Source organism: Apaloderma vittatum, unplaced genomic scaffold (assembly GCF_000703405.1).
Source record: "Apaloderma vittatum isolate BGI_N311 unplaced genomic scaffold, ASM70340v1 scaffold30349, whole genome shotgun sequence".
Classification (NCBI taxonomy): domain Eukaryota; kingdom Metazoa; phylum Chordata; class Aves; order Trogoniformes; family Trogonidae; genus Apaloderma; species Apaloderma vittatum.
In genome coordinates this window covers 7,515-13,658 of record NW_009736328.1, presented here as the reverse complement: position 1 = coordinate 13,658, position 6,144 = coordinate 7,515, and positions in this window count along the sequence as shown.

Below are 6,144 nucleotides of genomic sequence, written 5' to 3'. Positions count from 1 at the left end.
TCAAGAAAGCTGCTTTTAGAGTGTCCTCTGCAACTTAAATGCTCAGATGCAGTGGTAGATGGGAAAAAACCAACTTTTAGTTGAGTCCTTCCTTGTATTGCTTCATCCACTGAAAAAAATCCCCACAAACCACCACCCCTAAGTGCCACCGTATCTTAGTGTTGTCTGGGAATAGTTCATGGTACTGTGTGCCAGGGTACTCAACAGCCACGACTCTTGGGTTCGCTGCTCCGTGGGTGGTGAAGCCACTTCAGGCATCTGAGCAAGAGACGGTCGGAGTTGACGTGGAATCGCTCCCTGGTGCTTAAGCACAGTGTTACACACCCTTCATTCGAGTTCAGAACATACTTTTGCTTGAATAGGTAAGCACAGCGATCAATTACCACCACTTACCTCGAGGCTTCAACTCATACCAGAGTAGTAAACACCGTGTAAGTGAAACCTCCCATCTTAGGAACACGAACAACAGTGATGCTTCAGGTGGAACGTGTGGGAAAGGACAGCTGCTGTGGTAGGCGAAGGGGAACTCGCAGTTGCCCGGGACGCGGTTTGTGCGGTGACACGTAGGAAACGGGCGTGATCCGTATCATCCCTCTCCCATGAGTGCCACCGCTGCCCTTGGCACGCGTGGAGGGTGGGCAGCCATCCGCTGGTCCTCACGTCGCTGTGTTGGTGAACGCCTGCCCAAAAGACATGAGGATTTACGCTCGTTCAGATCGTCCTCATTAACAAGTGTCAGCTTTCTGATTCTGTATTTTATCAACTCTGTGCTTCCTGCAGAGGCCCTTGGGTTCGGTGGGGTAGAACACCGAGTAACAGGAACAACTGCAGCAAAGTTAGGGTAGTTCTGTGCATCAGGCCTCGCCAAGGGTCGAGTTCATTCTGAGATCTCCTCCGAGGTAGTGAGGGCTCTTTCAGCCAGCTGCATCCCCCGCTGCACAGGGGGTGTCGAGAGAGGATGAGGTGCATTTTGTAGACAGAAGAGAGGGAAGAGGAACAGTGCTTATCTGGGGACAAGGGAACCTTTCCTTGTGTAGGTTGAATATGATGCTGAAACATCCGAATTCCACAGGTATAAGGGTCCGTTTGTGATTTTAAACTACTCTAAACAATTTATGGGCTCTGAAGTTTCAACATCAAGAAGGCAAACGTTCTTTTCTGAACTGTTGTGACTTTTGGGCACTTAGCAGGCAAACTGGGAAAGCTCTTTTAGCTGGCTGCTGTACAGACTTGTTTTAAGTAGAATGGATTTGTTAGTGGGTTTTTTTATTGTAATGCTATTATTGGCTGCCCTCCTGTCTTAAGATTTGAAAAAGTGAGTGCATGCAATGGAAGTACAAGAGGCCCCAGTAATAGTTCTCCATGTTTGTTATAAAATAGACACAGGTTTCCTTTTTATGACTTTTTTTAAAACTGTCTTACGAACAGTTGTATTGGTACTTTTTTTAAGTTTAGGTCAATGTTGTCTTCCAGACTAAGTTTTAAGGCATCACTCACTCCTGCATTGAACTATCGCATCAACACAAAGAGTGGAGATTCCATTCTGAGCCAGTTCAATTGTGAAAATTCATACTTTTTTTATTTTTTATGCAATTCAATGAGTAGATGAGCTCAGATTTAAATTCTTAAAAGCACGTTTATTGTAACAAGAATTGTTATGTATTAATACTTCAGTTTTCAATAAAGATTGACTTGTGTTGCTTATTGTGTGGTGTGGTTTTTTCCTGCTGTCTTCGGTGACATACTTTTAGAAAAGTCTGTTGCTGGCTAGCAGTACAGTGCGCTTAAACTCTTTAAGCTGATGAAATCTGGTGCTTGATCAGAGCAAAACATTTCAGTTGGTTAAGTGGCTAACGAAACACAGTAGTAAAGGCTTCCTGACGGGGATTAAGCTGCCCGAATCGCCCTGTCTGAGAGCGTGATAAAGAATGGTGCAACCCTGCCTTGCTCCCTTCTGAGGCATTTCTTGATACTTGAGCTTATTACTTTATTTTATAGCTTAAACCAAAGAAAATGGAAGAGATGCAAATTTTCACAGTGCTGTAGCGTTTACTTGATACCAAATCAGTGCTGCTTCAGAGGTGACAGGTCTTGAGTAGCGAGCGGTTATAAATCAATGTGTTTCCCAGAAGGAAAAGAATTGAGTAGGTGTGAGGTGTGGGTAATTATTCTATTTCTTTTGAGAGTGGGTGGCTGTAAATGACACTGATGTTAAAATGGGAGTATGTATATTTGTGGGGGACAGGGCTATACTGCTTGAACTAACCAGCTATTTTTGTTTATTGTAGGTCTTCAAAAATAACAGTAACTTACCTGGTAGTGTTCCTGTGAAAAGCAACATGTGTAGAAGAGGAAGGTGTAACACCAGTAACTGTAGAAATAGTGCTTGCTGGGTATTACTACAAGAGTGTCTTTGTTGCTCGGTCAAGTGCTAGAGCATCTAACATAGTAGCCAAGCTCTGCGAGTCCTGTGGACGGGGGGCGGGTTTTTTTGTTTGGGTTTTTTTTTTTTCCTCCCAAGGTGTTTTACTTCAAGCTAATTGGCGGTCAGTTATCCTGGGATCACTTTTATTTTACAGGGAGATGGGTTTGGGGCTTTGTTTGCAGAGCACTGGAGCGGATTAAAATTCGTAATCCTGAACCAGGGCATTGCTGGAACCTAGGAGGACATTAAAGGGGAAATTCTGTTTTTCAGAACGACGCTGATCATTCTTGAGTTAAAGGGAATCTCTTATAGCTGTTCCTGGGGCAGCCTGTTGTGAAGAGTTAGTTTGTACTGTGTCTGACACTCAGAAGAATGTGGTACTGAACTTGTAAGTCTGTATATAGGATTTTTTGTTTCTTTTAAATGTATCCAAATGGTTTGATTCCCCCTCCCTCCTTTTCCCAGCTCTGTTTCACAGTGGTGCTGTGGTGCATATTGCTCTCTGTTGGTTATTCACTGTGAAGGTTGGATGTATTGATAAGAACTCCCCTCCTTTTAGAGGCAACTTTGAGCACTTGGTAACAGCCAGAGCCCCTTCCAGAAAAATAACCTCTCAGTTAGCGGTTGTCAGAAATAAGGCAAGAAGTTTAAAGTTTTCCTGTAACTAACGATGTACTAAAAGAAGGTTGACTTTCTCTAACGTCTTGCTTTAGATTCTAAACTCCATGGCTCACTGTAAGACAAAGTCAAGTAACAGAAATAATTTTCTTGATGAGCTCCCTTGGAGTCAGGAGTGGTGTGCTGGTTCTTATTTAGCTGGAAATTTTCCTTTGTAGGAAACGTCAGTCATAGTGCTGGGTTAGAACGTGCCGCTGCATTACATGGATAAAACGTCTGACTTGTGTGTGGGAGGCTAAATGCTCTGCTGGATTTTATTTCAAAATCCATCAGGCTATTAGCTACCCTGTCTTCATCATCCAGAATAGAATGGAGTCCATGTGACTATAAAAAAAGAAAAAAAGAACATGTACAGCAGTGAGAGGTCTGTGGCAGCTGTGGAACTTGTATTTTCTGTTACGGAGAGAATGGGAGGGCAACAGGGAAGACTGTTGAGCCTTGTGGGTACAAGTAACTCAGCGCTACCGACCTGGGTGGACTAAAAGGTACTTCAGCCACAAACTTTGACAGAGGAAACTTGGCACCAGGCAGCCCAGCTGTCAGCTTAAATTGATGCAGATGGACCTTCATTTTTGGGCTCTGTTAATCCATTTTATAGTGTTATATGACAGCTTGTTCGTTTCTGGGCAAGAAAGTTAAAATATGTGGGAAAACTGATGCTTCAGAAAGAGGGAAGGGAACACTCCTGTCCACAGTTTTGCTTCTTCCAGCTGTACTCTAAGAATTGTGATCGTGTGAACTTCAGGAATGCTGTGCCCTCTTTGAATCCATGAATACTAACGTGGCTGAAGCTGGGGGTAAGGGTTTTCTTCATGATGTGATGTAGATAGTGAGTGTATTATTTCAGTTTGATGGAGGTTAAAGAAAAAAACCCCACAAATTACTACAAAGCCTAGGAAATGGATGTGCAGGCAGGCTGCTACTTGTAAGAAAAGGAGGAAGAAGCTGAAGGAATTCTTAAGCAGAATTCTGTTACGTAGCTTCATTTGATTATGGCAGATACAAAGGCTTAATTTTATATACTCTGTGGTTAATGCTATAGGGGAGGATTACAGAATTAGACAAGACTAAAGTCGATAGCTTGTTTATTTCTCATCTCACAAACGTTTATGTAAACAGTCACACACACAGGTACACAAGTCTGGGTTAAGTATCACGGGTGTTCCAGTTGCACAGGGTGTAGAACAGGGAGCTGCTTTGGTAGCAAAGTTGTGCAAAAGAAAAGCTCGCTACGTGCAGAGAAGAGTGGCGGAGTTGCAGGGAGGAAAATGACAGGAGTGTTACGCAGAAAGAACAAGCAGCCTGTACTTTTCGGAAAACCACCGGCACTGCCAAAGCCGTGGGATTTTAGTTATGTAGCTTGTTGTTAAGCTAACGTGGGAGACGTGGTGAGAAACAAAGTGTGCTGTGAGGTGTTAATCCCAAGGCAGGGCAAGCTGTGAGTGTCCTTTGGCCTTTCGTGAGCCCGAAGCGACGTGGTTGTGAATATAAAAAAAGGCAAGTGAAATCCAGGTCGCCGCTGCTCTGGAGCATGAGGTACCATCCTCTGGTACCCGCCCTGACCGCTGGGGTACAGCGCTCAGTACAAAAAAATGCAGGGGTGCGTTCTGGCTTGTGGCACGTCGTAATTTTGACTGCCGCCTTGAACTAGCTTAGCTCTGAAGCGAGTCGCTTTGATTCGCGTCTGCTGCTTTGCAGATTTATTCCCTCCCCTGCGCTATCTGACTAAATAAACAGTGCTGCACCTTCTGTGGGTTAAAATCATCTGAAAACGATTTTTTTTTCCTTCCAGTTGATTTTTTTTTATCCATGGACAAAGCTCTTTAACCCGTTACTTACCTGAAGACCTGATCCTACTGCTCTGTTTATGCTGAGGGCTCTGGGGACAGGGACTTTTCTGCTGGCAGCCCGGTAGAGGACATCGCAGTCAAGACCTGCTGATCCTACCAATGCCGTGGTGCTGCTGCTTGTCGGTGGCAGCAGTAAGTCCTGCTGACTTCGGCAGAAGACTCGAGCAGCGGCAGGGGCAGACCGGAGCTTCAGGAGATGAATTGAGGTTCTTAAAGCTTTAGGAATTACTGTACTGACATATTTTCTGTCCAAACAGATATTTGCAATGCCATTACCCTCACTAGCACGTACACGGCGAAACTTGACACGAGAACTGAAAACAGTTGAAATAATAAAAGTAAAATAAGAAATTAGCACTTGCTGGAAGCTGCACCTCCTCACAGACGCTGGCAAAGGTCTGAAGCAGTCTGTGGCGAGTGGTACAACGCTTGTTTAAAAGGCTGATATTTAAGAATCGGTGGTGAGATTGATATGTGTAATTCTGCTGTTACATGAAGGTGTGCTTCTGCCGCAGTCAGTCTAGGGGAGCACAGCCTGGTGTTTTAACATCTGTTACAAAAGGTGAAAGGCCTTTTCATTAAGAAAAGCTAATTTCTGTTATTCTGGCATCCCAAGAAACACAGCATTTTCAGTCTGAAGCTGAGATTCTCTTGCAGTGTCTGTTACCTGCAGATGCCTCGATGTGTGGTGGTCGGTGGCGGGGAGGCCTGGCTTGCTGATGCTTTCGGGAGGCTGTCGGACACCCGGATGCAGGCGCTCTGCACATCGTGGCCTGGATAGCGTGCAGGTTTTGCAGAGCGGTGTCCCACAGAGCCAGAGTGCCCCGTGATGTCCGGCAGCAAGGCGATCGACTAGGCCAGACAGCAGCAGGGCTGCCCCTCGCTTCAAACCCCGCTGTTCTGCAGGGCAAACCAGATCTTAAAGGCTGCTTCATGGGAATCGAGCTATTTGCTGGTTTGATTTGATACAAAGACAGTTTGTGCTGCTCTTGATGGTATCAAAACAAAACAAGGATAGGCTTTCTTCTGGTGTATACACCCACCGTTTCTGACTCAGTTTTTTCCAAACCAATGGTTCAAAATAGAGATTTTTTTATTTTTTTTTTCCCCAGAGCAGAACCTAGATTGTTTCGCAGCCACTGGTTCTCTTCAGTTAACTGGTAGCTTCAGCAAAGGATTCTTCCAATTGGT